General features: G+C 44.8%; 1 protein-coding gene across 1 annotated transcript in view; it reads right to left on the reverse strand.

Moving 5' to 3' along the window:
* Abtb2 (ankyrin repeat and BTB domain containing 2) overlaps window positions 1–24,338 on the reverse strand; it is a 155,478-nt gene that overhangs the window by 94,710 nt on the left and 36,430 nt on the right. The gene's annotated exons all lie outside the window — the stretch shown is intronic.

Below are 24,338 nucleotides of genomic sequence, written 5' to 3' on the forward strand. Positions count from 1 at the left end.
GGGCAGATGGTCGGAAGTTCAGTGTGCTTGCTGCCAAGCCTGACAACCTGAGTTCAGTCCTGGAGCCCGCGGTGAGAGGAGAAAGGCAAATTCTGACCTCAACACCTGTGCCATGTGCATAAGCACAAAATATCCACAAACACGTACACACGTAAAAACTCTTAAAAGATCATGAAAAATTATATATAGATTGGCTTAGAAAGACATGTCTAGTGAAAACAGCATTCAAAGTTTCACATTTTTGTAAAGAGAATCCCCACATCTTGAAGACATAAACACTAAGCAATGGCATTACAGATGATTCTAACATTTCTGCTGTGATCTGTTTTAAAGCCTGTCTGCATTGGAAATATTAGACATATAATAAAAATATAGAGAACGGGGTTTCCTTGGAGGACGGGAGGTGGGAGGCACCACACGCCCCGACATTCCTCTTTTGTTTTTCCCATTTTTGTAAACCTTTTTTCTATTTTATATGAGTGGGCATTTTGCCTGCCTGTCTATCTGTGCACCGTTCGTATGCGGTACACATGGAGAAGGTGGTGTGGAAGAGGAATATAAGCAAAGGAAGCCATCAGAACCCTGGAACTGAATTACAGATGGTTGTGAGCTTCCATGAGGGTGCTGGGAATTGAACCTGGGTCCTCTGCAAGAGTAGCCAGTGCTCTTAACTGCTGAACCATCTCTGCAGCCTCCTTTTGTCCATTTGATTAAAGTAGAGCATATGCCCACTTAGCATATATAAAACCATATTGGAAAAAAAACCCAAAACCCAAATACCATCCCATTAGTAAAAGCTTCAAAGGCAAGGAGTAGTAATTTAGAACATGCATCAAGACAGAAAATTGTGATCAGAGACAGCCGACCTAGAAGGCATCACCACAAGATGGCCCTTGAGGATACAACCTTTTTCCTTCCCATCGTGCAGTTTTTCAACAGAAAAAAAGCAAGAAAACAAAAACAAAACAACAACAAAACCTTCTTCATAAATGAGAAGCAGCCACTGGCTGCCCCAAAGGCTGGAGATCACACTTAGCTCCTCCTCAGCCACGTCACCAACTCATTTCTTTGTCCCCCACAGTCTCCTCAGAAGCCAGAAGGGAGAACTCTTCACTGGCCAGTTCTATGCAACTGACACCGAGTTCTACTTCTTAGTCCTCCAAAGGACCTTCTCCTTGCCTGGACTTCATCTCACACACCTCTCAAACAGGACCACGCTCGAACGCCTGTGCTGAGTGCAGGGTCTGCTATGGAGGGCGGGGCGGGGCTTCAGGTCTGCTCTTCCAACAAGCTCCTAGCTAATATTGACACTTCAGAACAGACTCCCTGTTCTGAGCCATCAGACCTCAGCCACAATTTCTCAGACAGGACACCTGACTCAGCTCACGAATGCTGAGCTTAAATCAAAAGTAGGACATGTGCTGTCATTACCCAGGAGAGCATTTCTTTGCTTTGGAGAAACGCTTAGCTTCTCGGGCCACTAGTGATCGATCGAGAGATCAAGCAAGTGATCCAACAGAGCCTGTAAGGACCTGGATGGTTTAATGTTCCTAAAAACCAGTCATTGACACAGTGACCAGGGAGCTGGCTCCAATACCTGAGCTGCCTTATAGAACACCTGCCTACCTAACCAGAATCACCGGTAGGTGCCCAAAGATTCTACTCATAAATAGAATTCGAAAGACATTCCTAAGCGACCCCCAAACAAAAATTACTGATTTGCTTCCCTGAAAGCAACGGGAGAAAGCGGGAGGGCGGCGAGCAGGTAGGCGTCCTGTTTAAGTGAAGGGACATGAATAATAACAGTGAAGGTAGGAAGAAGAGCGGAGGGAGGACAATGAAAACGGCGTGAGGGGCCCGGGCCACACTGCTGCAGCTGGAAGCCTGTCCCCAGGGACCTGGGACAATGGCAGCAGTCTCTGTGTTTGCGCACACCCCACTTGATACTGTCTGGACCCAGAGGGGTGTTAATGAGGCTCGGTGGAGAGGCACACTCCATTTCTCATCGCTGACACTCAGACGGGCAGCCCTCAGCCCAGGAGCCAGGCCAGTCAATCAGATACCGGTTCTGCTGTGTATAAACACCTTCCACTCTCCATCAGCAAGGGAGGCAGGTGCTGGAGATCTGGTCACGGTCAGTTGGACAATCTGATAAAGCCTTCCTGAGGTCATAGTGGACCAAGAATAGACCCAGCATAATTAGACCAGGAGGAGGGGGGTTGTCAGGCAATCCAGGCGGAAATAACAGGGCCTCTGCCAATCAAAGAGAAACCCAACTGAGGGGGCGGCCGGGGAGGGGAGTGTCTGTTGTGCGAGTGGACAGTGGGGGAGGGGAGCTTTCCCAGAGGCTGGCTGGTGACTCTAGAAGGACTGAGTGGCTCATTATGCGAGATCCTGAGCTGGGCGTCACTATCGATCACTATCTGGGATCTCTGGGGATTCATCATTATGCAGCAGGACCTGGTGTGAGCTTTGCTTCTGCGGCAGAGGAACACGGCCATGCATCCTTGCCGGCAGAAATACAAGGTGGCCCTTCCTTTCCCCCATCTCAACCATGTTGCAGCCCTTTTATTCGTGAAGGTGCGGGAATGGGGAGTCGGTACAGAAAGACCACAGCAGGTTTTGCGTTTACAGAGCTGTTGTGCATACTTGATCACAGGGAAGCAGGTGAGGGCCGAGAGAGGCTGACCGCCTTTGGTTCTGCCACACATGTACAAAATGCCAGACTTCTAGGGATTCCTCCCTTTCTGAGCGTTCGGCTCTGTCCCAGCACAGGGCTGGACTTTGTCTCACGGGTCCTGCACCTCTTGCTGCTTGCCAGGGATCTAGGAAGCGTCTAGGCTCACTTCTTCCATTGTTTCTTTCCTTACTAAAGGTGACTAAAAGTCGCCTCCCTGCAGTTTGCTTTTGTACCCAGGCCATGGGTAGCTTCTGTACATGGCCTCCATGCTTCCTGGAGAAGGTCCAACGCACATTCCAAATAAATTCAACTTTACAACTTAATGCACTGAAAGTTTCTTGGGAGAAAAAAAAAAATTGCCCTGCACACTTAAGGCAGCAAATGTTACCAGGGCCTCGCCCTGCTCTGCACATCCGTGCCCCTTCCAGTGCCCATTGCTAGGCCCTCTCGGCCTGTTCTTGGCTCTCACCATCCCTCACCATTTGGACACTATTTATTCCCTCCCCATTCACTTCCAGTAAACAACAGCCTTTTAACTGTTATTCTCAGCATGTCCCCTTGGAGCCTGAAAACCATATTTACAGACATCATTCTGAGTGAAAGCCAGGCTCAAAAGCTTAAACGTGGCTTGATTCCATTTATATGATATTTTCAAAAGGCACAGTTATGAGGATGGAGGACAGGTCCATGGTACCCAGGGGTTCGGGGAGAGTGTGATTAGGAAGCCTATGTGAGGGAGCTTCTTGGAGTGATAGCATTGCTCTGTTTTCTGATAAGTGTAGTGGGTGCACACAAATGCCTATGTTAAGTTTCATACAACTAACTGTATACATAGCATCCAACAATCAGTTGTAAAAAAAAAAAAGGGGGCAATTTAAAAAAAAATACCATGGAGGTGAGGAAATTCTTTAACCAGCAATGATCAGCTGATCCGCCTTAACCAATAGAGTCCTTTCTTGAAATTCTTTGGGGACAGCTTTCTACACAATCTACACAGCTTCTCTTTGCAAGCCAGAGCTTCCATGCATTACCTGACACTGGGATCCCTCTCCAGTGCATGCAATGTGAATGAAACTCACGATCTGCCCCACAGAGTCCCTTACAACCACAGGAACTTTCTAGGGCCCACCAGGTGAGCGTCAGGTCACCTCCCTCACCTCTTTTCCAGGCATTTTCTTCCTCTCTCACATCCAGCCTTCTTCCTTTCCTCCAACACACCAGCTGTCTCCACCTGTGACGGTCCTCCTTCCGTGTCTGCACGGCTGGTTCCTCTGCTTACGCAGATCTTGGCTCCTTAGAGAGGCCTCTGCTAGTCCTCCAAATGTATCATTCTTTGCTTCCACATTTCCTTCCCTTTTATGGAACATCTCACTACCTTTTGCTTGTCCCTCTGTTCCCTGGAAGACGTGCACTCTCCCGAGGATCTCCTTGATCATCAGGATGTCTAGATCACCTAAAATACGTCCCAGGGATGCTCGGAATGGAGCAAGCCACGGGGATGACAGAACTTGAACAAATGAAGAAACTATGGGGCAAAGGGTTGTACATTCAACTCCAAGTCCGCTACAAGTCTTTTACAAACTTGTAAAAACTTTCCATGAAATATTTCAACTCCTTTTAGCTAGCTAGCATTGCATTATCACAGTTTTCAAACCGCAGAATTTAGTCTACTGTTTACACCTGTGTAGCTATCGCCTAGATTCAAGTCATTTTTATTTTGTTATTACTTTATTTTCTATTTTTCTTGCCTCCCCACCCTCTGTCTTTTTCTCCACCAATATCAGTTTAAGCATCTAAAAATACCCCTTTACTCCAAGAGCACAAGCCAGAGGTAGGGACACTCAAGATTTTCTTCAGTGCAAGCAAAATAAAAGGTTCTCAACAGCTGTGTCGCTTCCGTCTTTTGTGACTACTTTAAGGCAGGCCTGAAAAAGCTGCAACAGAAGGACAAACAGCTCAGCCGGTGCGCTGTCCTTCCAGAGCCTCATTAGTCTTCATAGCCATGGTTGCAGCCTGGGGGAGGGGAGGGCGGGGAAGCTCCTAGGCCCTTGGGGAGAGGGCAATGAAGAATGACCCTCTCCCCTCCCTTTCCAGCCAGGCTTCTGTGCTCGCAGCAGCCGCTCCCTCAGTACAGAAGTTGGGTAGATGGGTTGGAACAGAACAGCTCCCTTGCCCCAATTTTATGTTTAAGTCTGAAGAGTTTTTAGGTGGTGCCTAAAGTTGATCATAGACCCCACTATTCCCAGTTGTCTTACACTAATCCCAATTATTTCACATGGAACAGCTTCCTCAGAACAAATTAACAGAGATAAATGGCCCAGCCCTGAAGGCACTCCCCAGCTGTAGGGAGGTGGTCCTATGGACTACATACTGGGCACTGGTTCTCAATCCTAGGCGATCTCTCTGCAGCCATGAACATTACAAGCCCCAAATTCTTTCATCACTGACTGTTTCTGAATGTCCCTTTCCTTGTTAGACAAGCTAACACTAAACATTCCAAGAAGAATTAGCAAATGAGCAGCTGGACATTAATTTGTTTTTACCTTTCTAAGATCAGAAAAAAAAATAAATTAGTAAAAATATTGGGACTATGAAAATTTCTCATTACCAAAACAAGAGAAGTTTAAAAAATAATCCCAAATAGAGTCATGATAAAAGTGGTCTAAAAACACTGAGTTTTAATCTAGTAAGTAAACAAAAACTTACCCATCTAATCTTCTGTTATGACCTGTATTGTTCATTCTAAGAGTTACAGTATCTGTGAAGGCTACCAGCTTTTTATGAAATGTAATAATAGAGAGAGGCCATTTTTCTACAAAGAAAGCACACAGGATGGCACGTGTTTGTGTTTTAAAGGTGTGTGTTATACAGGGAAGAAATGGAATTAGGACCCTTCACTGCAAAGGTGCTGAATGTGACAGATGGATCACTCTGTGCTGAAGGTGCTGGAGGAGAGCAGGTGTAGAGAGGCCTCAGAACTGCCCTTGCTCACCTGTCCCAAACTGCAGTCCCATGAGAAAGAGGCCTCTCTTGCACCCACATGAAAAAGCAACTTTTACCTCCAGTGCCTGTGGACTGGCATACGGCGGCACCATAGAAAAACCTTTGTAAACAGCCTTTCCCTTCTCACAGTTTCACACCCTTCCATGCCCTGCCCTTCCTACAGCTGTCTGTCTGCCCCTTGCCCACACCACAGGCTTACCATTTCTTCACAAGTTTATCATTCCTTGTCCAAATGGCATAGAAATGGCGTACTCTGCCTCTTCTGGTTTTCACTCAGTATGAAGGCCCCCATGATCATGTAAACATAACATTTGAATGACTTTTCCTTTTAGTCTGTCTTTTGTTAATTTCCTAGAACCAGTCAAAGATTAAGAACTAAGGGTAGGGTGACCTTCCCCTTTCTCTCCTTATTCAGATGCTCTTTGACTTACAACAGCTCAGCTTACCATTTTGGTCTTTACAGCAGTGCAAAGCAATTCACAGACACTCTCTTTTGTGGTCTCATGATACTAGACAGTGTCAACAGGCCACAGCTCCCCAGTCGGTCAGACAACCACAAAGATGAACTGAGACCCTTCAATGCACTTTGCTAACCCGGGATGATCACTAGGTTATCCCTGTATTTTTCAACTCATATTTGAATTTATAATATTTGGGGGGGGTCATCATAGGTCAAAAGTATCTATATATGGTTAGATAGGATGGTCAGTGAACTATCACCAAAAAAAAAAAAAATTAGGATTGCTAGCTACTATAAACAAACAAAACAGAAAGTAACAAATGTTGAGATATGAAAAAACTGGTGACTTCCTGGGATTGTAAAATGATGCAGCTGCCATGAGAAATAGAATGGCAAATCCCTAAAATATTAAAAATATAAATACCATATGAATCAGCAACCCCACTCCTGGGTACATAGCCAAAGATCTAAAGCACAGGTGCTATATACACATGTTTAGGATTATTCACCATAGCCAAGAGGTAGAAATAACCCCAATGCCCACAAATACAAGAAGAGATAAAATGGTATGCACATACAAGGCAATATTGCTCAGCTTCAGAATGGAAGGAAACCCTGTCACATACTGCAGCGCAATTGAGGTCCTGATGCCAAGTAAAGTCAGTCAGGCACAGAAGAGGAGTTCTACATAACTCCACCTCCAGGAGGGGTCCAAAATAGCAAAGCACAAAGCATCAGAGAGTAGACTCGTGAATGTCACCCTGAGGAAAAGGGGGTGATCTGTTAATGAACAGAGGTTCAGATGCGTAAGACGACGACTGGAGGTCTGTGTCACAGCAACGTGGGCACATTCTCCACTACCGAACTTCTCCCCTGAGACTAGTCACGCTGCTAAATTTTGGGTCACGCAATTTTTTTGAACTATAATCTTAAATTATTTTAAAGATAGGAAGGCCAAATACCGCCCCAAAATTGAGTGTCTTTATGGTAGTAGGCTCTTATTTTCTCTCATATTGTTGTTTGAATGTTTTATAGTGAATATTATTGAATATCAATATATAGTGAATATATTGAATATTATCACAAAAAATCAGTAGAAACATTTCCCATTTATTAAGAAGAAAGTAGCATTTAATATGGTTCCAAAGATAAGAAGTAGGATTATACATTTACACCAATTGCCAAGGTGAGGTGCCAGTCTCTGCTTGAAGTGGCAGGTTAAAACCTGGGCTGGACGTGTAGCTCAGTGGTAGAGTGTTTGTCTAGCATGCACACAGCCCTGGGTTCTAGCCCCTGCTCTACCAGAAAACAAAGTATTTTCCATTCAATCTGAGCACCTAACATAGTATGACTATTCTTTCTAAGGTTTATTAATTTTTATTTTGTGTGTGTGGGTGCTTTGTCTGCATGTATGTATACCATGTGCATGTAGTGCCCACAGAGGCCAGAAGACAGGGTCTGGTCCCCTGGAACTGAAGTCACGGACTGTGAATGCTGGACACAGAACCTGCGTGTTCTGGAAGAGCAACCAGGGTTCTGCATCAATGAGCTGTCTCTGCAGGCTCTGCATGAATATCCTAAGAGTTCCATTCTAGCCTTTATTTAGCTCTATCTTCAGAAGTGCTTCTAAATGGGATAGCATTTCTCCGTCCCAAGAGACTCCTGCATATTCTGCACTTTTGAATCAGAATCGAGCTTATAGTCTATGATTATACTAAATGAAGACCTTACCACTTAAAGTTACTCTAAATTTTTTTTAAAGCACTTACATTAATTACTGAAGAGATAAGACTCTATGTACAGTGCCTGGAAACTTAGAAGTACTTGGATGAACATCTGCATGCTTTGAATACTAATAAAAATATAACAAGTCTACAAGCTCATAACGTTATGAATGATATCACTAAGAACAAGAATGAATTTTAAAAATCAAGTTAAAGAGAAATATTGAGAATCACACAGCTCTATTTAAGAGACTCTAGTGAGCAAGTGATTGAAGCGCAGAGACAATGAGCGAGGGCATGTGTCCCAGATCGGGAGTGGATCCGGCTCACGAGGTGAGCCTTCCTCTCACAGTTCCATAAATAATTTGCATTTTCAAGATGGCAGCTGGAGCTATCATTTACCCTGTGACCATGGAGCAGTGAAGGCAGATGTATCTGCTGCCAAGATGACATCTAATTCTGCCTGGACCATGCCAGCTTATATAACTTCAGAAAAAGACTTTCTAAAATTTAAAAACGAGCCCTTCTCTCTAACAGAGAACAGAAGTCAAAGCTGGGAGACAACATAAGAAACTCATTAACCACATATGGCAGATACGACAATTGCCTTCACACATCGAGAGCAGGTGGCCTTTAGGAACAACTTCAGATGAAGAAACACCACGGAACAAAAGAAGTATGTGCTGGAGAGGACAGAATAATTTGACTTGAACACAGATAAGTGTCTCTGGGAATTCCTCAGTCAGGACTAATAGCTAAAATTACCAGCTTAAACTATTTCCCATGTTCACTCTCTGAAGTACTATAAATGGAAACGGTTATAAATTTTTTTCCCAATAAAGTGTTCACATTCTTCTTTCTAAGACACAAGAGACTAACAGTCATTTAAGACCAACTGAGGAAAAAAACAGCATTAACAGCCACTGTGCAAATCCTGAAAAACTTCATCTGCTGAGTGGAAATGCAGTTAGTGATTCCCAAGTTTCCCTGGCTCTAAGTGTTACGAGAGACTGGAGTCTGGTCATTATCTGTGTCTATCAATGAGCCTCACTCAGATCTGAGCAATGCCATAGTCATCCCCAAGGAAATATGCTAAGTGTCTATAACAGCCTAAGAACTTTGGGAATTAGAGGACAATAGTGTCTTCTTCTAATTGGATCAAAATCAGCTTTGATGTCTTCATTCCATGTGGACCATTCTGCATCCCAGCCAGCCTCACAAGGGGTAAGCATGCTCCGAGCCTGGAAGCAGGCAGCTAGAGGTCCTTTGTTAATAGGGCACCGCATAGTCAACCAGGGAAACTCGCCTAACACAGAGTGGGGCAGACAGGTGTATGGCATGGTTCCTCCGGCAACTGATCTCTCTTATGTTTGTTTTTTTTTTTTTAATATTTTTATTAGTAACACAAATGAGCTGCTTTTGGTTGACACGGTCCCAAAAGAAGTCTGTGTTTATGGCTAACCAGAGCTTTTGCTTGTTCAAAGTTTTGCAGAAGCTTACACAGAGGACACAAAAGTGTGATTTAAATGAGTATATGAGGAATCTGAACTCAACTGATCTGCATAGACCCATATACTAATTTGGCCCAGTCTTAAGCTGCCTCAATACAGTTTCTGAATCTACTGACAAACCTAATGAGAGACATATTTCCTTCTGCTCATGACCCTGACCTGATCTGCTGGATCCAAGGCTGCATTCCTTCTATAATTCCCCCCTCCTCATTAACAATTGAAGGAAAAGCCAGTGTTTCTGCGGAGGACTGAGAATCGTTTAACAAGGACTCGCTTGGGAACCTCTAGAACAGTTTTGGAGTTATATGTTTTGTAGCACAATACTCTTTCTTCCTTTGCAAATGGATAAAACATCCAAACAGCCCTTGGAAATTCTTTGAGTTAGAGTCTATGAAGATGGTCGTCCCACCAGGGCCTCTGGTTTCTATCCTGGGCAGAACTCAGTCATTTTGCCTTTGCTCACCAGACGGTCTATTCAACAAATCCTTAAGGAATACTTCTCATGTGCCAGGACATGTGACTCAAAACAAACAAAAGCCCTGCCTAAAAGGGTCTTACTATAAACACGCACATGCCTGTGTGTGTGTGTGTGTGTGTGTGTGTGTGTGTGTGCATCTGTGCACCACAAAGTAGTTGCTGGTAAGGAAAAAAGTGAGCAAGAAAGCAAGGAAAGACTATGGATCTGGAAAGCAGGGGTAGAAGAGAAGATGCCCTGTACTAAGAGAAGGGGGCTTCTATGGGCCACTGGGTGAAAGTTACAATGAGGGAGGCTTCCCAAGGGTGGTAATAAAGATTCACCTAGGAAAACAAGAGTCAGATCACAAAGGGCTGAAATTTTATGCTAAGCAAGATAAGAGGTCTTTGGCCAGGGGAGTATGATACAACTTGCATCCCAAACAAAACTAAAAGCACTTGACTCTGGTTTCCAAGAAACCAAAGAGTCAGAGTAGGAATACAGGTTAAGCAGCAGCAGCAGATAGAGGACACAGGTAAGTGACTCAGACCAGAAAAGCAGGCCTGGACCTAGACAAAGAGGAGGCCCTTCAGGGAGCCATCCTGCCTGGAGGGTTTCACCAGCCTTAGGAGGGAAGGAAGAACTTGTAAAAGGACCGAATAGGAGGAGATGCCTCATAAGCTTCAGTAAAAAACGTGCAGGTGTGGAGTAGCATGGAGTGAGAGAGCGGGGCAGAGGTCAGGGTAATGTCTGGAGTCTGCATGAAGGACACATGGACATGCTTTCTCCTTTTTCCATTTTTGGCAACTTTCATTACATCTGAAATTATGTCCAACGAATGTTAAAAGAAAAAGAAATACCATTGTGGTGGGGGGTGAAGCAAGATGAAGATCTAAGAAAGGATAGCACAGAATTTGTGGACACAGATACAGGTATGTGGTAGTCTGTAATCCCCGGCTGCTATAATGAAGGGTCATCATATAAGAAAGACTGGGTAGTTTATAAGTAACGGAAGTTTATGTCTAGCAGTTCTGGAGCCTTGGAGGTTTGAGATTACAATGCCAGCTTGACTGGGGTCTGGTAAGGACTCCCTCGCATATTGTAGAAATAAGCTCTTTATGAGCTCCCTAGGGTCTCTTTTATAAGCTCACAAATACCCATAGTTATGACCAAATCACCTGCCAAAGGTCCCACCTGTCAATACCATCATGCTGGGATGGAAGCAAGATTCACACTGATGACTCTTTTTTCTCCTTCCTTCCTTCCTCCCTTCCTTCCTTCCTTCCTTCCTCCCTCCCTCCCTCCCTTCCTCCCTTCCTCCCTCCCTCCTTCCCTCTCTCCCTCCTTCCCTCCTTCCTTCCTTCCTTCCTTCCTTCCTTCCTCCCTCCCTCCCTCCTTCCCTCTCTCCCTCCCTCCTTCCTTCCTTCCTTCTTTTCTCTTTATTTTTCCATACACTTTTATACAGTCAATCACTTTATCACTCTGAGACATCAAATCATTAACATTCTGTTTAGGCAGTGGAGTTGCTCTAGATCATAAATGCTGAAGGTAGTTACTCCCCAGGTGACCTCATAGTTACAAAAGAAGGAACAGAAGTACATTTGCATATCTTGACCACCTGTCTGGATGGCATGGACCTACTTGAATGAGCTGTTTTAATGTTAAAAGAACCAAGCAATCACATCCAGAGTTGGGACATGAAACTATACTTGTCAGCCATTTCTGGCCTCAGCTTCCTAATATAAAAACCTGTTGATGAATGGGGACTGGTTCAAATATAAAAGTTTACCAAAAAAAAGTTTTATTAGATTTGTGATTCTTTAAGTTTTTTTTATAAGATTACCTTTTGAAATATGTAATAAAGTGATTTACCCTTTCTTTGTAACCACAAAATGCAGCCTGCTAGCAAATGAACTGAGAAAAATACCTCATTTGCTCACACTCTCTTAATCTATAACAAATTGCTCGGGTATAAATGTATGTGGGTTCTAGGGACAACTTGTTTTTCACCTGTAATATGTAAAATGTTTCATTATGTAAGGGACATGGAAAACATGTTGTTTTCACTTGTATTCATTGTAATTATTCACTGAAAAAAATAGAGTGTAACTACACTGTAATTTTTATACTGCTTGAAAGATTTTGCTGGGGTATATAAGCTGCGAGGGATAAAAATAAAGTTATTTAGAAGGAAGACATCAACTGAGACAGAAGGGATACATCTGGATGTAGGTAGAAAAGGAACAAAGAGATGAGGGAAGAAGACAGAAAGGGCCTAAAGGGGTGTAAAGAGTGTGTTTCCCTTTTTTGCTGGTCCCAGAGAGTTAAGTGTTGACCCCCTCTTCATTCCCAGAGAATTAAGTTTTACTCCCTCAGAAAAGTCAAGTTGAGTGATTAGTTTGCCAACTCCACGAATCCCCTCAATCCCTGAGCTGCCAAAGGTTGGTCCTCATGGCAGCAATAGGAAGTCGATTTCATCCCGGTCCTTCATACATCGGTTCCTTTTACATCCCTACTTCCTGGCTCCTGCCTGGAACAGGGCAGCAGGTCCATGAGTTTCTGGATAAGTCTGATTTCCTCGCAGGTCTCTTGCCTCACTTGAGCCTTTGCACTTGGGACTTGTTCTTTCCAGTGTCTTCAACTATGTCTTCAAGTGGTTGAAGCTTGAAGCATTTTCTGCAGTGCATTACAGTAGACTACCCCAGAATGAAAGCATGTAATGTGAGACAGTCTTCAAGGGGGGTGTGAACGGACAATGCATCTGTTTTCACATCCACCTCTGGACTCCACGTGACGTTACAGCGTTTTCTCTATCTTCCGGTGCTGTAGATACGATGGCAATAAGAGAGGTGGTGTCTGGAGGTAACTAGGACACAAGGTTATTAAGGTCCTCATTTAAGAAGCCTCCTTGTTTATGGAAGAGCTCACCATTCACCTTCTGCCCTATGAAGACAACCAAATCTGTGGCACCTTAACCTTGAACTTCTCAGTCTCCTACTATGAAAGGCTAATCTCTGTTCCTCATATATTAGCCAATCTCAGGTAGTCTATTACAGCAGTACCAACAAGCTAAGACACCCAGGCTAAACAAATGGCCCAACTTTACATATAGTGTGTAAAAAGAGAAATCAGAACCCAGGACCATTTTGGTTTTAGCCATTCCAAAATATAGCACAAAATGTATATGCACAAATCATTACAAACCACTACCCAAACTCAGTCACTCATAGAACACTCGGCATAAAAACTTGTGGAGGCCCCAAAACGTGAGCCTATTTTCACCTTGTCTGATGGTCAGAGAGTTTGGAAGTTGTTCCAAATTGTTAACAACAAGTGTGGCTACACATCCTGAATCAGGATGTAGTTACTTGATTCTTGACATTAAGAAGGTTCATACAAGAAGATCTATTCCAACTTGACAGATGGTCAGGATATGGAAGCATACTTCTGCTCCTTCTTTTGTAACGTGAAGTTACCTGAGGAGTGGCTGCCTTCAGGATACTTGGTCTAGTGTGGCTTCACTGCCTAAACAACAGAATGCTAATGACTTGATGTCTCAAGTGTTAACAATTAACTGTTCTAGTTGTCCTTTGGATCATGTTAAAGAAGTCTTTTGTTGCCTTCTTCCCCCCTTTTATATTTGGGTATAAAAGCATATGGAAAATTAAGCACAGGCGATTTCAATACTCACTAAAACTCCCTCCCAGTACTATTCTATGGTTTCTGATCTAATATTTTTAAATGCGTCTTCATATTCTTTATTTATATTTCTAATCCCCATACCCCTGCAAGTGGTATTTTTGTCGAGGCTGATCCCCAACAAAAACTCAGGCCTGAATTTCTACCTTTAAATTAGCATAAGGGATTACAGAAAGAAAATGGGTTGGGGGATCATTTCTTCTCTGTTCTCCTAAATCAATTACTTTTAAAAGTCATTTGTTTTCCACTCTTCTCATTTGAGAGAAGATAAAAGGGGGGCACTGTCAGGCTTGGAAAAAAGCAAAGCAAATGAGGTTAGTCCTTCCTATGTACAGTCAGGCCTGCAAGGATGCTTAAATTAATAAAGATCCCTGTTTTAATTTTATCCTTGGTACTTCCTCAGCCTTTTTCAAATTCTGGCTCCTGAATATTTGAGTGATTGAAGACACAGCGTAAGGTTTCAGAGGAGCTTTTCGGGGACGTCTGCATTAATCCTCTGCTTCATGCAATGTAGAAAACATGAAGCAAGATTGTCTGAAGTTAAAATATGTACTTAATTCCCACTGCAGGGGATGGATCTTTCTAACAGATGTTTTTCTGGAATGGCTGGTGACTATAAAATAGGAAGAACTGAAAGGACCAAAGTCAAAGTAGGTTTAAAAAGGATGGATTGGGCAGAGGTTTGGACTGGAGGTCGGAATAGCATAACAATTAAATTTCCAGACTGTTGCTTATGAAAAATATGCTGTCTTCAGATGGTTTCTGGGATACAGCTATGCATGGTGGTCATGGACCAGAGAAAATGAACCTAAATTGATGTTAAAAAAAATAATCATTTAAACAAGACATTTCTCTGATGTTCAAGCCAAGATCTCCAAGGGTATCAGATTGCCTTGTTTGGAAGGAGTGCTCCAGAATTCCTGCAGTATGCTTACTCCTCATGGAAAACAATGAAGGCAGTTGTTAGCTTAGCCAAAGGCAACCTAGGCTTTGCTGGCCAGTTCAGACCATCTCATTGCATCAGAAGTCAGGCCACCCTAGCTACCAATGAACATCCCAACCCAGCAAAGGACCTCGGAATGAATGATACCTTTTAAGGGACTGGGCCTTGTCATGAGGTGACTAGCTTTTCTTTTCCTAGCTTCAAATTGACAAGAATTACACTTAGAGCCCTGATATCAGCAGACATTTGCAGCTTGCTCATCTGGGGTTCCCATTCTGCCTTAGCCTGCACTTGAAAGAACAAAGCTGCAAACCCTGGAGAGGTCAGAGACCTGGAAGACAATGTGAGGTGTCCGCGGAGCATCCTGACTTTGAGAATGGTAGTCACGGGCACCTCCGGTTTTGTACCTGTACAATGGAATGGCTTCGCAGAGTCACCAGGAAGAACGAGCGAGACAAGAAAAAAACAGAGAGCATGGTAGCTGACACGTGGCCACACTGTGGGATGGGAGTGAAGGGCAAGCATGCCTCAAGGTAAGGAGAGCATCTCTTACGCGTCTTAAAATACACTGTTTTCTTTGAGAGGAGCCATTTTCCAGGCTGCGGAATCTAGCTGCCATGCTAGCTCAGCATGAATACCCTCCATTAAGAATCATGTCACACTCTTCCTCCACACGTTGTGAAAACCCAAATCAGACTGCATTCAGCCTTGGGTAGTGGGAGACATACTGAAGGTCTTTCAATTTCCAAAGCCATGATCAGCATGAAATGTTCTCACACCAGGCGCTTCACATTTCAGAATTCAATTATAAAACCCTACCATTTAGCTTGTTAGGCTGGCTGTTCCACCCCAGAAAGAGTGACAAAAGATAATTTTTACAGCCCAGCCATGAGTTCCAGTGCTATAAATCACTGGTTATCAGATGAAGTAGAATTCATTAATACCAACGAGAAGCCTGAAAGGCGCCCATTACTGTGCTATTAATTTGTTTGACAATCTACTGCATGGCAAGAGCTAAAATAGGCTGAGCAAGACTGCGTCTCATACAGAAGAATAATCTGGTCTCATTAATTTTTTGTCTTGGCCTTGCCAAATGTAATTGGGCACAATCAGAATGCATACATCTCCTTGTAGCTTTTTCATCTTCTATGCTTAAGGAAAAAAACTGGGGGCGGGGTGGGTATGAACTCAGAGTCTTGATACTCAATAAAGACAACCAGGGAGAGGAGGGCTAGGGGGCTGGGGCCCGAAGTCTGTGCCAAAGCATGTGCCTGACATAAACACGGCCTGGGTTTGATCCCTGACACCAGACAAAAAAGACGAAAGGAAGAAGAAAAATTCCTAAGGAGGTTTTAACTTGGGGTAACTACGTCTTCCTTTTTGGTTCCCTTCCTTTGTTCTGCCTTCTGTGTGATTGTTTTAACGAGTGTGAATCATAAACTCCTTGGGTTAACTTGAGATATCCATCCATCCGATTTATTGGAACACGCAGTGGGAGAATTTACTTAATCCCTGTGCCTTTGCCAATAAGGGAGGAAGGGAGGAAGAGGCTGGAAATGCCCGTCTGGCATTTTTGTGCTCTCAAGTTTTTCTGTCCAGCTGCAGGGCATTTTTGTGGCCCACAGGTCTTCCAGCCTCCAAAGCTGGTACTGGAAACAGACGCACACCCTGAAAGGCTCTGACATGACCATTGCTCCCTGGGCAGAGAGCAGCCTCTCGTTCCTGTGCAGATCTCTTGATTCTGCCTGGCCCACAGTGCTACTCAAACGACATGCCCTCAACATCAACGTAAGGGGAGGGAGGACAAACTGTGTTTTCAGAAACTGGGATTGTATAAAGGTTTGGGAATCAGAACTGGATCTTCTGGGTGGCCACTTGACTATATTAACACAAAACAAACAAAAACTCATCAATGAATGTATAAATTTCTTTCCTAACAAAGGCAGCATAAACACTGAGGCTAAACAAATTGATGGGATTACATTCACCAGCATGTTTTTACAGAATTAGACTATATACACATCAGTATGTACATGTATGTGTGTGTATAACCTATGTGTATATACATGCGTATAGATAGCTATTTTCCATGCCCTTTTATTCCCTTCAAAGATACAGCTTTTCATAGGGCCTATGACTTATTTAAGCCTTCTCAGATGACATGGAGACAGGATTTTATTCTCTCCCTGGCATCTTTTCTAAAATTAAACTCTTGCCTGCCTGTCCCAGGCTAGGCAGGTGCAGAGCCCTCGAGGAATACTTTCTTCAGGAAACCTGAGAGCAGGAATCCCTGCTGTGAAGGACTCTGGCCTGGGAAGGCTCACTCATGCCCAGGCTGAGAAGCCAGAAGGGTTCAGATCACAGGCAGAAAGGCAGCCACGGGTTGGCCTGGGCCTGCTGTTTCTGCTGCCAGGTTGAGTTGGCTGTTGAGCCTGGGGCCCTCGAGTGATTCCGTGTTTGTGGAAATCTATCAGGGCAGCAGGCAAAGATGCCCCTGGACCAGCTGGTGCACGGAGCCTACATCCTTAGAGGCATGACCTCTACCCTTGTGAGGAGTTATTTAAACTTTAGTGACAAGCCCAAAGGTTCAGTCAGGAAGACAGCTGAGAAAAATTCCTGTTTTATGATGTAGGCATCTCGGGTTCTGGTCCTAAATAGCAGCCATATCTGTATCTCATCTGTTTGTGCCTTTCTGGGAGGGCAGAGTTAAGATCAGACCCTGATAAGACATCTCAAACTCAACTTCCTGGCCCTGGTAGATTTAGTCCTGGGGTGTTTCATTCTCTACATTCCTGTTGACGCCAGGGGGAAGCCAAAGGGTACTCTCTTAGGTTGGAACCATTAGCATCTCTTCCCTTAATGTTTTTTATGGGACCAAGGCAGACGGCTATGGTCGTCTCGCCTCATTGGTCAGGACAGAGAATCATAGGAAGAAGGGTCAGTTCCTGCCTAAACACTTCCCAGGAGCAGCACCCATCAACTGGCCAGTCCACCATCAACTGCTGTGCTAGGCAACCCCATCTCAGAGCTCACAGTGTTTCTAACTCCATCCCACTTTTATTAACCATCAAGCAATGCTTTACTTCGTTTAATACACTCTGATATTAAAGTCAGAAACAGCTTCCCTACATCTAAAATGATCTTGTTTGTTTGTTTGATTTTTGCTTGTTTCTTTCTCAAGACAGGGTTTCTCTGTATTGCCCTGGCTGTCCTGGCACTCACTGAGATCTGCCTGTTTCTGCCTCCTGAGTGCTGGGATTAAAGGCTTCACCACCGCCGCCAGCCATATATGTTTGTGTTTACCTGTGAACTCTAATGGGTACTTTCTACACTTTACTGTAGTAGAGCAGTTTAACTGCGCTTAACTTAGGTGGGAAGCAGTGCACTCACATGAGACCAGGTGCAAGCAGTGCTACAGAGGACATCACTGTGACACAGGGTGTGTCACTCTCCCGCCACACGTGAGAACACAGACACTGAGAGGTCAAAGCACCTGTCTGTGGACAGAGGCGGCAACGAGGAATCAGGATTCAAGTCCAGGCCGTCCAGTGGCAGAGGGCTCTTAAAAGCCACTCAAGCCTCAGAGACACAGCGCAGGGGTTTCAGCCACCACGCCCCTCAACGGCAGAGAGCCCCAGTGGTAGGAAGGGAGTGTGGATCTGCTTGTGCTGCCAGCCTCAGTTTTCAGGGCCTTTAAGAGGATTCCAGAAGGGATTGTGGTCATGTGCAATTTCTGTCGTATGTGCTGACATCAGGTCTCACACTCGAGTGAGGTCCCGTTAGAGAAGCTTCTGAAACGGCGCCAGCTTAGAAGAGTGTGTCACAGGTCAGACAACGGCCTTCCTTATCAGGATGCACAGCTCAGGATGGAGAAGAGAGGCCCTCAGGTACACTTGAGTTATAAGAACTCTTGTGTCCTCTGGCAGAAAATCAAAATACTCAGCGTAGTCTCCATACACTGCATACACCAGCACACCCAAGAGACCACGGTGCATGGACCACATGGCATCTCTGGTAATGTCTTCCTGAGCGTGTGGATGGGGAAGCCTTGACCAGACAGGCTTGATTCTATATGTACACACAACCATGTGCACCCTCCTGCTCCCAACAGGAAGCTCTTACAGTTGGAAACATTCCATGTCCCCAAAAGCATCACCAGGGTGGCAGTAATATCACAAAGACCTCTTTTCCAGCCAACAAAAAAACAGTATATGTAGTTATTACTGAAGTCTGGTCTTTCTGGAAGAAAATAATCTTTCACTTGGTAAGGATCATCCACTGGTAGCTCAGGCCTAGAAACACTTGGAGTGAGAAGACAGGAGGTAAAAGAGCTGGTGGATCCATGTATTCAGGATGGTTTCTATCTTCAGAGACAGATGCGAGGGTAAAAGGAGGGTTTACTCCTCCCCCTTCACTGATTCTTTGGAAAAGATTCAGACTCAGCCACGTGTGGAGGCTGGCACCTGTAATCAAACGGCTGAGGCAAGAGGGTGGTGGTGAGACTGGGTCAGCCTTGGGAAGCACAAGGCCCTGTCTCAAAAACACAAAAGAAGAAAACCATTTTTGCCACACTTGTCTTCTCCTTTCTTTTTGCTGTGCTGTGTGAAAGCTGAAAGCAAGTGACCTCGCCCGAGTCAAAAGGCAACGTTTCCAGTTCTCACAAGTAATGACTGAGAAACAGAGCAAAGTTATCTAATATCAACTCAAACCCTAGAATACTTGTGATGATATTGAGTCAGCAAAATCTCAGCAAAATAGGAAGGCTCAACTAATATACAAGAAAAGCAAAACAATACCACACAGGCTAAAAACTGCAGCAAATGAAGCTGATGTTTCATGCAGCAATAAAGAACTTCCAAGGTGTCAGAACTCTGACCTGAGACTACTGTCCCGGTACACAACACTGCAGACTCCATAGACAGCTGATGCTCGAAGCACAAAGAGCCCTGCGCGTATCTGACAGGTGGCCTTTGGGAACTCAAGATGCTACGGGCATTGTGTTCTTGCTTTTTACCATATAAAGGTGTCTCTACTTTAGGAAAAGGAAGGCTGAAGGCTGAGCCATGTTCTTTAGTTGTGGGATTACTTTATATAAGGGATTGTTACTTTTTATAAATTTTCAAAGAGGTTTTTAAAGAAAATTTTATAGTGAGAATTCGGATGAGTTCAACATATAGTTAGTAGTCACAGTGTTTATGGGCTAAATTAGTACTTGGTTACTTCATTTTCCAGCCACACGGTAAGCAATTGACAGCTAGAGACACAGAAGGGGATTTCCAGAAGAGAAAATAAAAGGAAAGAGGAAGACAGAGGGATTTTTGAGAAGACTGTGTGGGGCTGTGCAGTGTGGGGCAGACTTCCCTTCGTGAATTCCTAGATGGACGCCTCAGAATATGGTGTTCTAAGACTTGGTCAGAAGGCTGTCTGGAGTCTTCTGGGTGTCTGTTCTATGGCCAGGCCTCCCTCTGACACCATAGTCACTCACTATCTGAACACCCCCATTGTTTACGGGCTTGGAGAGAGCAACATGTGACTGGGCCATAAACTGAAGTCACCAAGGACTAGGTCAGTTTTTAAAAAGATTAATAATTTAGAACTGAGAAATGTTCAGTCAGTGGTCTCAATTAGATTCCTACTTCTCCACAGTCCTTTCCCATCTCCTGCTGTGCATGGCCTTGGTGACCACTACCAAACACCACACCCCAGTACCCAGCTCTTGAGTAACCTTTGTCTAGAAAGAGCAATCGGTCAGGAAATGAAGAAAGAGTGGGCAGTCAACAGGAACGCCATGACACTGATCACAACTCTCTCAGGGCAGCTCAGCTCATCTCACACCAGTTCCCCCTTCCCACAACCATCTTGGGGACACAGCCTGTGCTCTGTTGGCATTGAGGAGTCTAACCTGGTCCCCCAATTGGATGAGTCTCTAAGACTCAACATGGGAATTAAGAAGATAGGGTTTAGAATCAGCTCTCAGGCAGGCATCTCTCTGAGCCTTGACTTCCTCATTGTTAAATAGTGTTCTGCTTACACTTCCTTTGAAGAAATTATGAAATAATACACACCAAAAACCAAACACGGAACACTGTAGGAAAGAGTATGGCTTTGGAGCCAGCTTATAACAGAACCTTTGCCTGGCATCTCCTGACCTTGGGCAGGTATTTAACTTCTCTTCCTTGGCCCTCTCACCTGCAGGATGGAGATTATAGCACCAGCGTCCACCTCACAGGTCACTGCAAGGATCATGAGTGGATGCATGTGATGAGCCCAGAGTCCCTGATTTGGAGCAAGAATTATTTCTGTTGGCACATCTCCTAGACCCTCACTCTGCACCTATAAGCTACTCAGAAGAGTGTACTGGTAACAGGAAGAAAGCTCGCTGGTTTTGTTTCTTAGGCCACAGCTTGCTCTAAACAAGAAATGAGAGTTACCAGTATTAGAGGAGATTAAAACTTCACAAAAAAACAGAAAACAGGCATCAACTACTGAGTCAGGCGAGCAGTTCTGGGACCTACAGGGAAGGAAAACGGAACTGAGGACACAGTCAGTTGGGTTTGCTGGCAGAAGGTCACTTCCAAATAGAGTTAATGTCCCCAGCCCTCCCAGTGCACCACTGACATCCAGAGCTCCGACTGCCAACTGTGTCCTGCCACACGGGCACAGTGCCAGAGCTTGTGTCACCCTGAGTCCTCCAGACCCCGCTTCAGAAGTAGGTGGGGTGGAGCCATGTGCCCTCCAGACTCCGCTTCAGAAGTAGGTGGGGTGGAGGAGAAACGACTGCATGGAGGCAGAGGCTAATCTGTGAGAAAGTCTTCCAAATTCCATAGCTCATCAGCGAAAAGGTGAAAGAATTTCCCCAAATTTGACAATTCTTAAAAAAAAAAAAATCACCCATCATGAAGGTAAAAGTACAGTTTTTCAAACCATCAGTGACAAAAGAAAAATAAAAACTCTTGGTTACCTATTATAAAAGACTGACTTATTCCTTTAGAAAGGGCTGGAGATCTGTCTAAGTGGGTAGGTGCTTCCTGAGCAATCATGAGGACCTGGACTCAAACTCTCACATACAAAGCCAGTGTGGTAGGGTCAGAGGCAGCTGGATCCCAGGTGCTTGCTGGATGGCCAGCCTAGCGCAGTGCGCTCACTTCAGTGGAGTGAGGCTGTGTCAAGGCAATAACACAGAGAGCAGTAGAAGAGGAAATCTGAATCATGCTCTAGCCTCTGCACATTCATGCATGGAACATGAGCCCTGCACGCTCCTGTGCATGCACAAGGAAGGCAGGGGGGAGGGAGAGAGGAGGGTGCAGCATAACATGTAGACGTGATCAGAGTCGATGAATGTAGGAGAAAAGTATTATATTTTTGGTTGTGAGCCAGGCCTTTAATGGCTGAGCCATCTCTCCAGCCTGAAAGGTATTGTTAAAGGGTTCTATGTACAAATGATCTGTCTGGATTCTATGACCTCTGTCAGTTTTTAGAAATGTTGGGTGGTATTTTCTCTTTACTTACAAATTCACCTTTATTCAAGTTGCATTCCTACTTCTGGATTATTCTTGAATGTAGAAACTTCAGAATTTAACAGACACAGACTGCCCCGACTGTGGTATCCTGTGACCTGACTGATGCAGCCTGGCCCTGAGACTGAGACATAGCAGAAGGAGCTGCCTTCCTGCAATACTCCATCGGGTACAGTGCCCCTTGGGGCCTGGACCTTGCATCCAGGTACCAGTCTGTGATTGTTTCTGAGATAAGGCTGGAAAAGTAACATCTACGGGTACCACGCATGGACATGTGGATGGATGACTTCCGAGTCTTCCCCTTCAGATCCACCATCCAACCTTTAATTTACCCCTTCACTGGATATGCCTGCCACACTTAGTCTCTCCTCTCGCCATCCTCCCCTCCCTCCCTCCTTCTCTTGGAAATCCTCAGCATGTACCCTGCCAAGAGTATAAACATAAGAACCCAGGCCTACTCCTCCAATCTAAAGACGACTTCCAAATCTATCACATTGCCTCTCTCCAGTACTGGAACCTTCCCTGGGCTTGTCTTGCCTTACTCATGACTACTAATTGGCCTCCATATAAGTCTCTTCCTACCTCAAAGACAGAGCTGGAACAAACATACCCACTGTGTAGTATTTCTAGAAGAGAGGCAATTGACTGTGGCCTCTCTTGGCCAAGGTCCCAAAGGAGGGTAGCAGCTGATTTTACAATGACAGTCTGGAAAAAACATGGGTGTGGCCATTTCTGGCTCTCAAGAGCCCCGTCTGCCTCCGGAGCCTTTTTGCTGTCCTCTAGTTCTGACTATCTCGACTTCACCGAGCTTCCTGCTTCCCCAGCTCTTATCCTGGGAGACCCTGGCAGGTCTCACACACACCCTAGCTTGACAGGCCCCGGAAGAGAGGCAGGGGCCTGACCTGTGAAAGTGAGCTGACAGGAGCATAGCACTTCCACGCCTGGAACCCAGAAAGGCACATCACAAGTGCTTCTATACTTATCTGTTGCCAAGAAGTCTAAAAATTCTGAAGGTGGGGTTCAGTCCCTAGGTCAGCACAGTGGCCTGAACAAGGCCTCGGCTGTCCTCAGAGTTACCCTCGGCAGACTCTCCAAACCGATCCAAACAGACTTCTTCAGAAAGAAAAGCTTACCCTGAAGTTCAAATGGTCTTTAACTGACCCTCAGCTGCCCCAAAGCCAGAACAAGGCAAAGCAGTTCACTTGAAGAGAAGGCTGGAGCTGCCACCTACTCAGTAACTGAGGAGGAAACACCTCAGGAACAGCAAATGACAGTGTTCTCCAAAGTGGAAAGCAAAAATGCAGTGTGTGTGTATGTGTGTGTGTGTGTCTGTGTGTGTGTGGTGTGTAAATAAGGTGTCCACCCTCAATAAGAGGCAATTATTTAAATGCAGTCCTGGTTCCTTACATTCCACATTAGGGTAACTACTACACATTTCTCTTTTGAAAAGGAGTCATACTATAAAGTGGGGGAGCACCCCACTATAAAAACCAACTAGTTACAGTGCTGGGGTGGGACTTCCAATGTCACCCATTCAGAAAAGGGCCCATAATAACTCTACGAATGGCAGGTGGCTTTGCTTATAAAGTCGGTCCCAAACCGGCTGCAAACAAGAATAAGCTGTTGGATTCCCTTACACTGGAATCCCAGAGAAAACCCCGTTGTTGGCTCATTTCTAGAATGTCTTCAAAAAGTAAGGGACCCTGGGCTTGTGGAAAAACTGGATATTTTCTGTGTGGAAATCAGGGTGATGTCTGCATCCAGGGTTTGCCTGGGGGATGAGAGGGCTCTATGAGCGCACCACCAGGGCTAGCAGTCAGCGGCCCCCTTGCCCCCCCTCACCCAGGGAGGCTGATACATTATCATTTCTGTGTCTATACTCTAGCCTAGAGAAGGGACAGACACCTGTAAGGCCAGCACTTGGAAGGCTGGGGTGGGAGAGCTAGGGCTGTGAGTCTCAGGTTAGCCTGGCAGCACCTTACCTAAAATAATGAAACAGTGTATCAACAAATGAGTTTGTTGTCCTCACCATTCCCATTTAAAAATAAATCCCCACCCTCAAGGCTCCTATGGTATCTCAGGATGTCCAGCAGCAACTAGTGCTTGTTCAGCATTTCTAATACACTATGAGCTATTTTCATGCGACCTTACAGTCAGCCTGCCCATGGACCCTATATAATAGGTTCTACCATTCTTATTTTACATTACTATTCTTAGCTACCTAAGAGGAGACAGCCTTAGAGAAACTTGGGGTATTTTCTAAAGCTAACAGGGCTGGGTTTCTAATACAGACCTAAGCATTGCTAAACCCATGTTCTTAAAAACAAAACAAAACAAAGGCCATTTC

This window comes from Myodes glareolus, chromosome 10, assembly GCF_982192425.1.
Source record: "Myodes glareolus chromosome 10, mMyoGla1.1, whole genome shotgun sequence".
Lineage (NCBI taxonomy): Eukaryota > Metazoa > Chordata > Mammalia > Rodentia > Cricetidae > Myodes > Myodes glareolus.